This window comes from Myotis yumanensis, unplaced genomic scaffold (assembly GCF_028538775.1).
Source record: "Myotis yumanensis isolate MYYU_CA2020_CCGP unplaced genomic scaffold, mMyoYum1.0.hap1 SCAF_25, whole genome shotgun sequence".
NCBI lineage: Eukaryota > Metazoa > Chordata > Mammalia > Chiroptera > Vespertilionidae > Myotis > Myotis yumanensis.
The window spans coordinates 1,225,936-1,238,500 of NW_027223776.1; positions in this window are offsets into that span (position 1 = coordinate 1,225,936).

A 12,565-nucleotide genomic window follows, 5' to 3' on the forward strand; every position below is an offset into this window, starting at 1 on the left:
TGTTATGTCATAGGCATTGTGACGTCATAGCCATTGAAACCTCATAGCCACATTAATGTCATCGCCATTGAAACGGCGTCACCTTTGTAATATCGTATACATTGTAAAGTCATCGCATTTGTAATATCCTAGCAAATGGGTCTGCATAGTCATTGTCATCATAGCCATCGTCATCATGGCCATGAAAACATCAGAGCCGTGCTAACGTCATAGCTACTATGATGTAATAACCACAATAATGTCATAGCCTTTGTAAAGTCATAGTCACAATAACATCACAGACATTGTACCGTCATAGCCATTGTGTCCTCATAGCCATTGTGACATCATAGCCACCGTAACATCATAGACCTAGTGATGTCATAGTCATTGTGAAGTCATGCCATTTGTGACTTCATAGCAATTGCGATGTCATTGTCATCATGACGTTACAGCAACCGTGAGTCCTGGCCGCTATAATGTCACAGCCAATGTAATATCTTAGGCACTACCATGCAATAGACATAGTAAAGTCATTCCCACTGTATTGTCATAGCCATTATGACTTCCTAGCCACTGTGACGTCACAGCAATTGGAACATCGGAGCCCTTGTGATATCATAGGCATTGTGAAGGCCTGTCAGTTGTGACTTTATACCATTTGTGACGTCATAGCCACTACCACATCATATCTACTGGAAAGTCATGGCTCTTGCAATATCATAGCTACTGTAGTGTCATAGGCAATGAAACCTCGGATCCATAGTAATGGCCTAGCCACTCTAGTGCCATATCCATTGTGCCTTCAGACCCATTGTTATATCAGAGCCATTGTAACCTCATAGCCACTATCCCGTCACAGCCACTGGGACGGCGTAGCATTTGTAAGGTCACAGACATCGGAAAGTAATAATATTTGTAATATCGTAGCCATTGTGTCCGCGTAGCCATTTTCAATATAGCCATCGTCACGTCGTAGCCATCATAACATCAGAGCCAAAGTAACTTCGTAGCCACTGGGACGTCCTACCCACTATAATGTCATAGCTTTTATAACGTCATAGTCATGATAATATCACAGCCATTGCAACGCCATAGGAATTGTGACGTTGTGGCAGTTGTGACATAGCAATTTTAACATCATAGCTGTTGTGACATCACATAAACGTGAAGCCATATCAAGTGTGACTTCGTAGCAATTGTGATGACACGGCCATTATCAAGTCATATCCATAGTGATGACGGCGCCATTGTGACGTCATACCCACTTTAATTTCATAGCCATTGAAAAGTCACAGCTACTACAATGCCACAGGAATTGCATCGTCATAGCCACGGTCATATCCCAGCCATTGTGACGTCACGGGCACCGTAATGACACAGACATGTTTAAGTCATTGCAAATTTAACGCCATAGCCATTTTGATGTCATAGCCATTGTGATGTCTGAGCCATTGCAACGTCAGAGTTACTATAAAGTCATGGCCACGCTGATGGCATAGCCATTGTAGCTAGATAGCCACTGTGATCTCATGGCCATTGGAATGTCATAGCCACTATGATGTCATAGAAACTGTGATGTCATAGCCATTGTGACATCACAGCGAAAATAACATCATATCTACTGTAAGGTCAAAGCCACTGTAGTTTCACAGACATTGTTATGTCATCGCCGTTGACTTCATAACCATCATGATGTCAGAGACATTGTGATGGCATAGCCACTATAATGTCACGGCCATCGTAACGTGATAGGCCCCACAATGTCATAGAGATAGTATAGTCATTTCCACTGTCCCGTAAGAGCCATTGTGACGTCATAGCCATTGTTATGTCATAGGCATTGTGACATCATAGCCATTGAAACCTCATAGCCACATTAATGTCATCGCCATTGAAACGGCGTCAACTTTGTAATATCATATACATTGTAAAGTCATCGCATTTGTAATATCCTAGCCATTGTGTCGGCATACTCATTGTCATCATAGCCATCGTCATCATGGCCATGAAAACATCAGAGCCGTGCTAACGTCATAGCTACTATGACGTCATAACCACAATAATGTCATAGCCTTTGTAAAGTCATAGTCACAATAACATCACAGACATTGTACCGTCATAGCCATTGTGTCCTCATAGCCATTGTGACATCATAGCCACCGTAACATCATAGCCCTTGTGATGTCATAGTCATTGTGAAGTCATGCCATTTGTGACTTCATAGCAATTGCGATGTCATTGCCATCATGACGTTACAGCAACCGTGCAGTCCTGGCCACTATAATGTCACAGCCAATGTAATATCTTAGGCACTACCATGCAACAGACATAGTAAAGTTATTCCCACTGTATTGTCATAGCCATTGTGACGTCGTAGCCATTGTGATGTCATAGCAATTGGAACATCGTAGCCCTTGTGATATCATAGTCATTGTGAAGGCCTTCAATTGAGACTTCATACCATTTGTGATGTAATAGCCACTAGCACATCATATCTACTGGAAAGTCGTGGCTATTGCAATATCATAGCTACTGTAGTGTCATAGGCAATGAAACCTCGGATCCATAGTAATGGCCTAGCCAGTCTAGTGCCATATCCATTGTGCCTTCAGACCCATTGTGATATCATAGCCATTGTAACCTCATAGCCACTATCCCGTCACAGCCATTGAGACGGCGTAGCATATGTAAGGTCACAGACATCGGAAAGTAATAATATTTGTAATAACGTAGCCATTGTGTCGGCGTAGCCATTTTCAATATAGCCATCGTCACGTCGTAGCCATCATAACATCAGAGCCAAAGTAACTTCGTAGCCACTGGGACGTCCTACCCACTATAATGTCATAGCTTTTATAACGTCATAGTCATGATAATATCAGAGCCAATGCAACGCCATAGGAATTGTGAGGTTGTAGCAGTTGTGACATAGCAATTTTAACATCAAGGCTGTTGTGACATCACATAAACGTGAAGCCATATCAAGTGTGACTTCGTAGCAATTGTGATGTCACAGCCATTATCAAGTCATATCCATAGTGATGAAGGCGCCATTGTGACGTCATACCCACTTTAATTTCATAGCCATTGTAAAGTCACAGCTACTACAATGCCACAGGAATTGCATCGTCATAGCCACGATCATGTCACAGCCATTGTGACGTCACGGGCACCGTAATGACACAGACATATTTAAGTCATTGCAAATTTAACGTCATAGCCATTTTGATGTCATAGCCATTGTGATGTCTGAGCCATTGCAACATCAGAGTTACTATAAAGTCATGGCCACTCCGTTGGCATAGCCTTTGTAGCTAGATAGCCACTGTGATCTCATGGCCATTGGAATGTCATAGCCACTATGATGTCATAGAAACTGTGATGTCATAGCCATTGTGACATCACAGCGACTATAACATCATATCTACTGTAAGGTCAAAGCCACTGTAGTTTCATAGACATTGTTATGTCATCGCCGTTGACTTCATAACCATCATGATGTCAGAGACATTGTGATGGCATAGCCACTATAATGTCACGGCCATCGTAACGTGATAGGCCCCACAATTCCATAGAGATAGCATAGTCATTTCCACTGTCCCGTAAGAGCCATTGTGACGTCAAAGCCATTGTATGTCATAGGCATTGTGACGTCATAGCCATTGAAACCTCATAGCCACATTAATGTCATCGCCATTGAAACGTCGTCACCTTTGAAATATCATATACATTGTAAAGTTATCGCATTTGTAAAATCCTAGCCATTGTGTCGGCATACTCATTGTCATCATAGCCATCGTCATCATGGCCATGAAAATATCAGAGCCGTGGTAACGTCATGGCTACTATGATGTCATAACCACAATAATGTCATAGCCTTTGTAAAGTCATAGTCACAATAATATCACAGACATTGTACCGTTATAGCCATTGTGTCCTCATAGCCATTGTGACATCATAGCCACTGTAACATCATAGCCCTTGTGATGTCATAGTCATTGTGAAGTCATGCCATTTGTGACTTCATAGCAATTGCGATGTCATTGCCATCATGACGTTACAGCAACCGTGCAGTCCTGGCCACTATAATGTCACAGCCAATGTAATATCTTAGGCACTACCATGCAACAGACATAGTAAAGTTATTCCCACTGTATTGTCATAGCCATTGTGAGGTCGTAGCCATTGTGACGTCATAGCAATTGGAACATCGTAGCCCTTGTGATATCATAGTCATTGTGAAGGCCTTCAATTGAGACTTCATACCATTTGTGATGTCATTGCCACTAGCACATCATATCTACTGGACAGTCATGGCTCTTGCAATATCATAGCTCCTGTAGTGTCATAGGCAATGAAACCTCGGATCCATAGTAATGGCCTAGCCACTCTAGTGCCATATCCATGTGCCTTCAGACCCATTGTGATATCATAGCCATTGTAACCTCATAGCCACTATCCCGTCACAGCCATTGAGACGGCATAGGATTAGTAAGGTCACAGACATCGGAAAGTAATAATATTTGTAATATCGTAGCCATTGTGTCGGCGTAGCCATTTTCAATATAGCCATCGTCACGTCAGAGCCATCATAACATCAGAGCCAAAGTAACTTCGTAGCCACTGGGACGTCCTACCCACTATAATGTCATAACTTTTATAACGTCATAGTCATGATATTATCAGAGCCAATGCAACGCCATAGGAATTGTGACGTTGTAGCAGTTGTGACATAGCAATTTTAACATCAAGGCTGTTGTGACATCACATAAATGTGAAGCCATATCAAGTGTGACTTCGTAGCAATTGTGATGTCACAGCCATTATCAAGTCATATCCATAGTGATGACGGCGCCATTGTGACGTCATACCCACTTTAATTTCATAGCCATTGTAAAGTCACAGCTACTACAATGCCACAGGAATTGCATCGTCATAGCCACGATCATGTCACAGCCATTGTGACGTCACGGGCACCGTAATGACACAGACATATTTAAGTCATTGCAAATTTAACGTCATAGCCATTTTGATGTCATAGCCATTGTGATGTCTGAGCCATTGCAACATCAGAGTTACTATAAAGTCATGGCCACTCCTTTGGCATAGCCTTTGTAGCTAGATAGCCACTGTGATCTCATGGCCATTGGAATGTCATAACCACTATGTTGTCATAGAAACTGTGATGTCATAGCCATTGTGACATCACAGCGACTATAACATCATATCTACTGTAAGGTCAAAGCCACTGTAGTTTCATAGACATTGTTATGTCATCGCCGTTGACTTCATAACCATCATGATGTCAGAGAAATTGTGATGGCATAGCCACTATAATGTCACGGCCATCGTAACGTGATAGGCCCCACAATGCCATAGAGATAGTATAGTCATTTCCACTGTCACGTAAGAGCCATTGTGACGTCATAGCCATTGTATGTCATAGGCATTGTGACGTCATAGCCATTGAAACCTCATAGCCACATTAATGTCATCGCCATCGAAACGTCGTCACCTTTGAAATATCATATACATTGTAAAGTCATCGCATTTGTAATATCCTAGCCATTGTGTCGGCATACTCATTGTCATCATAGCCATCGTCATCATAGCCATGAAACATCAGAGCCGTGGTAACGTCATAGCTACTATGATGTCATAACCAAAATAATGTCATAGCCTTTGTAAAGTCATAGTCACAATAATATCACAGACATTGTACCGTTATAGCCATTGTGTCCTCATAGCCATTGTGACATCATAGCCACTGTAACATCATAGCCCTTGTGATGTCATAGTCATTGTGAAGTCATGCCATTTGTGACTTCATAGCAATTGCAATGTCATTGCCATCATGACGTTACAGCAACCGTGCCGTCCTGGCCACTATAATGTCACAGCCAATGTAATATCTTAGGCATACCATGCAACAGACATAGTAAAGTTATTCCCACTGTATTGTCATAGCCATTGTGAGGTCGTAGCCATTGTGACGTCATAGCAATTGGAACATCGGAGCCCTTGTGATATCATAGTCATTGTGAAGGCCTTCAATTGAGACTTCATACCATTTGTGATGTCATAGCCACTAGCACATCATATCTACTGGAAAGTCGTGGCTCTTGCAATATCATAGCTACTGTAGTGTCATAGGCAATGAAACCTCAGATCCATAGTAATGGCCTAGCCAGTCTAGTGCCATATCCATTGTGCCTTCAGACCCATTGTGATATCATAGCCATTGTAACCTCATAGCCACTATCCCGTCACAGCCATTGAGACGGCGTAGCATTTGTAAGGTACAGACATCGGAAAGTAATAATATTTGTAATATCGTAGCCATTGTGTCGGCGTAGCCATTTTCAATATAGCCATCGTCACGTCAGAGCCATCATAACATCAGAGCCAAAGTAACTTCGTAGCCATTGGGACGTCCTACCCACTATAATGTCATAACTTTTATAACGTCATAGTCATGATAATATCAGAGCCAATGCAACGCCATAGGAATTGTGACGTTGTAGCAGTTGTGACATAGCAATTTTAACATCAAGGCTGTTGTGACATCACATAAATGTGAAGCCATATCAAGTGTGACTTCGTAGCAATTGTGATGTCACAGCCATTATCAAGTCATATCCATAGTGATGACGGCGCCATTGTGACGTCATACCCACTTTAATTTCATAGCCATTGTAAAGTCACAGCTACTACAATGCCACAGGAATTGCATCGTCATAGCCACGATCATGTCACAGCCATTGTGACGTCACGGGCACCGTAATGACACAGACATATTTAAGTCATTGCAAATTTAACGTCATAGCCATTTTGATGTCATAGCCATTGTGATGTCTGAGCCATTGCAACATCAGAGTTACTATAAAGTCATGGCCACTCCTTTGGCATAGCCTTTGTAGCTAGATAGCCACTGTGATCTCATGGCCATTGGAATGTCATAGCCACTATGATGTCATAGAAACTGTGATGTCATAGCCATTGTGACATCACAGCGACTATAACATCATATCTACTGTAAGGTCAAAGCCACTGTAGTTTCATAGACATTGTTATGTCATCGCCGTTGACTTCATAACCATCATGATGTCAGAGAAATTGTGATGGCATAGCCACTATAATGTCACGGCCATCGTAACGTGATAGGCCCCACAATGCCATAGAGATAGTATAGTCATTTCCACTGTCACGTAAGAGCCATTGTGACGTCATAGCCATTGTATGTCATAGGCATTGTGACGTCATAGCCATTGAAACCTCATAGCCCCATTAATGTCATCGCCATCGAAACGTCGTCACCTTTAAAATATCATATACATTGTAAAGTCATCGCATTTGTAATATCCTAGTCATTGTGTCGGCATACTCATTGTCATCATAGCCATCGTCATCATGGCCATGAAAACATCAGAGCCGTGGTAACGTCATAGCTACTATGACGTCATAACCACAATAATGTCATAGCCTTTGTAAAGTCATAGTCACAATAATATCACAGACATTGTACCGTTATAGCGATTGTGTCCTCAGAGCCATTGTGACATCATAGACACTGTAACATCATAGCCCTTGTGATGTCATAGTCATTGTGAAGTCATGCCATTTGTGACTTCATAGCAATTGAGATGTCATTGCCATCATGACGTTACAGTAACCGTGCCGTCCTGGCCACTATAATGTCACAGCCAATGTAATATCTTAGGCACTACCATGCAACAGACATAGTAAAGTTATTCCCACTGTATTGTCATAGCCATTGTGACGTCGTAGCCATTGTGACGTCATAGCAATTGGAACATCGTAGCCCTTGTGATATCATAGTCATTGTGAAGGCCTTCAATTGACTTCATACCATTTGTGATGTCATAGCCACTAACTAGCACATCATATCTACTGGAAAGTCGTGGCTCTTGCAATATCATAGCTACTGTAGTGTCATAGGCAATGAAACCTCGGATCCATAGTAATGGCCTAGCCAGTCTAGTGCCATATCCATTGTGCCTTCAGACCCATTGTGATATCATAGCCATTGTAACCTCATAGCCACTATCCCGTCACAGCCATTGAGACGGCGTAGCATTTGTAAGGTCACAGACATCGGAAAGTAATAATATTTGTAATATCGTAGCCATTGTGTCGGCGTAGCCATTTTCAATATAGCCATCGTCACGTCGTAGCCATCATAACATCAGAGCCAAAGTAACTTCGTAGCCACTGGGACGTCCTACCCACTATAATGTCATAACTTTTATAACGTCATAGTCATGATAATATCAGAGCCAATGCAACGCCATAGGAATTGTGACGTTGTAGCAGTTGTGACATAGCAATTTTAACATCAAGGCTGTTGTGACATCACAAAAACGTGAAGCCATATCAAGTGTGACTTCGTAGCAATTGTGATGTCACAGCCATTATCAAGTCATATCCATAGTGATGACGGCGCCATTGTGACGTCATACCCACTTTAATTTCATAGCCATTGTAAAGTCACAGCTACTACAATGCCACAAAAATTGCATCGTCATAGCCACGATCATGTCACAGCCATTGTGACGTCACGGGCACCGTAATGACACAGACATATTTAAGTCATTGCAAATTTAACGTCATAGCCATTTTGATGTCATAGCCATTGTGATGTCTGATCCATTGCAACATCAGAGTTACTATAAAGTCATGGCCACTCCTTTGGCATAGCCTTTGTAGCTAGATAGCCACTGTGATCTCATGGCCATTGGAATGTCATTGCCACTATGATGTCATAGAAACTGTGATGTCATAGCCATTATGACATCACAGCGACTATAACATATCTACTGTAAGGTCAAAGCCACTGTAGTTTCATAGACATTGTTATGTCATCGCCGTTGACTTCATAACCATCATGATGTCAGAGAAATTGTGATGGCATAGCCACTATAATGTCACGGCCATCGTAACGTGATAAGCCCCACAATGCAATAGAGATAGTATAGTCATTTCCACTGTCACGTAAGAGCCATTGTGACGTCATAGCCATTGTATGTCATAGGCATTGTGACGTCATAGCCATTGAAACCTCATAGCCACATTAATGTCATCGCCATTGAAACGTCGTCACCTTTGAAATATCATATACATTGTAAAGTCATCGCATTTGTAATATCCTAGCCATTGTGTCGGCATACTCATTGTCATCATAGCCATCGTCATCATGGCCCTGAAAACATCAGAGCCGTGGTAACGTCATAGCTACTATGACGTCATAACCACAATAATGTCATAGCCTTTGTAAAGTCATAGTCACAATAATATCACAGACATTGTACCGTTATAGCCATTGTGTCCTCATAGCCATTGTGACATCATAGCCACTGTAACATCATAGCCCTTGTGATGTCATAGTCATTGTGAAGTCATGCCATTTGTGACTTCATAGCAATTGCGATGTCATTGCCATCATGACGTTACAGCAACCGTGCCGTCCTGGCCACTATAACGTCACAGCCAATGTAATATCTTAGGCACTACTATGCAATAGACATAGTAAAGTCATTCCCACTGTATTGTCATAGCCATTTTGACATCGTAGCCATTGTGACGTCATAGCAGTTGGAACATCGTAGCCCTTGTGATATCATAGTCATTGTGAAGGCCTGTCAATTGTGACTTCATACCATTTGTGATGTCATTGCCACTAGCACATCATATCTACTGGACAGTCATGGCTCTTGCAATATCATAGCTCCTGTAGTGTCATAGGCAATGAAACCTCGGATCCATAGTAATGGCCTAGCCAGTCTAGTGCCATATCCATTGTGCCTTCAGACCCATTGTGATATCATAGCCATTGTAACCTCATAGCCACTATCCCGTCACAGCCATTGAGACGGCATAGCATTTGTAAGGTCACAGACATCGGAAAGTAATACTATTTGTAATATCGTAGCCATTGTGTCGGCATAGCCATTTTCAATATACCCATCGTCACGTCGTAGCCATCATAACATCAGAGCCATTGTAAATTCGTAGCCACTGGGACGTCCTACCCACTATAATGTCATAGCTTTTATAACGTCATAGTCATGATAATATCACAGCTATTGCAACGCCATAGGAATTGTGACGTTGTAGCAGTTGTGACATAGCAATTTTAACATCAAGGCTGTTGTGACATCACATAAACGTAGAGCCATATCAAGTGTGACTTCGTAGCAATTGTGATGTCACGGCCATTATCAAGTCATAGCCATAGTGATGCCGGCGCCATTGTGACGTCATACCCACTTTAATTTCATAGCCATTGTAAAGTCACAGCTACTACAATGCCACAGGAATTGCATCGTCATAGCCACGATCATGTCACAGCCAATGTGACGTCACGGGCACCGTAATGACAGAGACATATTTAAGTCATTGCAAATTTAACGTCATAGCCATTTTGATGTCATAGCCATTGTGATGTGTGAGCCATTGCAACATCAGAGTTACTATAAAGTCATGGCCACTCCTTTGGCATAGCCTTTGTAGCTAGATAGCCACTGTGATCTCATGGCCATTGGAATGTCATAGCCACTATGATGTCATAGAAACTGTGATGTCATAGCCATTGTGACATCACAGCGACTATAACATCATATCTACTGTAAGGTCAAAGCCACTGTAGTTTCATAGACATTGTTATGTCATCGCCGTTGACTTGATAACCATCATGATGTCAGAGACATTGTGATGGCATAGCCACTATAATGTCACGGCCATCGTAACGTGATAGGCCCCACAAAGCCATAGAGATAGTATAGTCATTTCCACTGTCCCGTAAGAGCCATTGTGACGTCATAGCCATTGTATGTCATAGGCATTGTGACGTCATAGCCATTAAAACCTCATAGCCACATTAATGTCAACGCCATTGAATCGTCGTCACCTTTGAAATATCATATACATTGTAAAGTCATCGCATTGGTAATATCCTAGCCATTGTGTTGGCATACTCATTGTCATCATAGCCATCGTCATCATGGCCATGAAAACATCAGAGCCGTGGTAACGTCATAGCTACTATGACGTCATAACCACAATAATGTCATAGGCTTTGTAAAGTCATAGTCACAATAATATCACAGACATTGTACCGTTATAGCCATTGTGTCCTCATAGCCATTGTGACATCATAGCCACTGTAACATCATAGCCCTTGTGATGTCATAGTCATTGTGAAGTCATGCCATTTGTGACTTCATAGCAATTGCGATGTCATTGCCATCATGACGTTACAGCAACCGTGCCGTCCTGGCCACTATAATGTCACAGCCAATGTAATATCTTAGGCACTGCCATGCAATAGACATAGTAAAGTAATTCCCACTGTATTGTCATAGCCATTGTGACATCGTAGCCATTGTGACGTCATAGCAATTGGAACATCGTAGCCCTTGTGATATCATAGTCATTGTGAAGGACTGTCAATTGTGACTTCATACCATTTGTGATGTCATTGCCACTAGCACATCATATCTACTGGACAGTCATGGCTCTTGCAATATCATAGCTCCTGTAGTGTCATAGGCAATGAATCCTCGGATCCATAGTAATGGCCTAGCCACTCTAGTGCCATATCCATTGTGTCTTCAGACCCATTTTGATATCATAGCCATTGTAACCTCATAGCCACTATCCCGTCACAGCCATTGAGACGGCCTCGCATTTGTAAGATCACAGACATCGGAAAGTAATAATGTTTGTAATATCGTAGCCATTCTGTCAGCGTAGTCATTTTCAATATAGCCATCGTCACGTCGTAGCCATCATAACATCAGAGCCATTGTAACTTCATAGCCACTGGGACGTCCTACCCACTCTAATTACATAGCTTTAATAACGTCATACTCATGATAATATCACAGCCATTGCAACGCCATAGGAATTGTGACGTTGTAGCAGTTGTGACATAGCAATTTTAACATCATGGCTCTTTTGACATCACATAAACGTGAAGCCATATCAAGTGTGACTTCGTAGCCATTGTGATGTCACGGCCATTATCAAGTCATAGCCATAGTGATGACGGCGCCATTGTGACGTCAGACCCACTTTAATTTCATAGCCATAGAAAAGTCACAGCTACTACATAGCCACAGGAATTGCATCGTCATAGCCACGATCATGTCACAGCCATTGTGACGTCACGGGCACCGTAATGACACAGACATATTTAAGTCATTGGAAATTTAACGCCATAGCCATTTTGATGTCATAGCCATTGTGATGTCTGAGCCATTGCAACATCAGAGTTACTATAAAGTCATGGCCACTCTGATGGCATAGCCATTGTAGTTAGATAGCCACTGTGATCTCATGGCCATTTAAATGTCATAGCCACTATGATGTCATAGAAACTGTGATGTCATAGCCATTGTGACATCACAGCGACTATAACATCATATCTACTGTAAGGTCAAAGCCACTGTAGTTTCATAGACATTGTTATGTCATCGCCGTTGACTTCATAACCATCATGATGTCAGAGACATTGTGATGGCATAGCCACTATAATGTCACGGCCATCGTAACGTGATAGGCC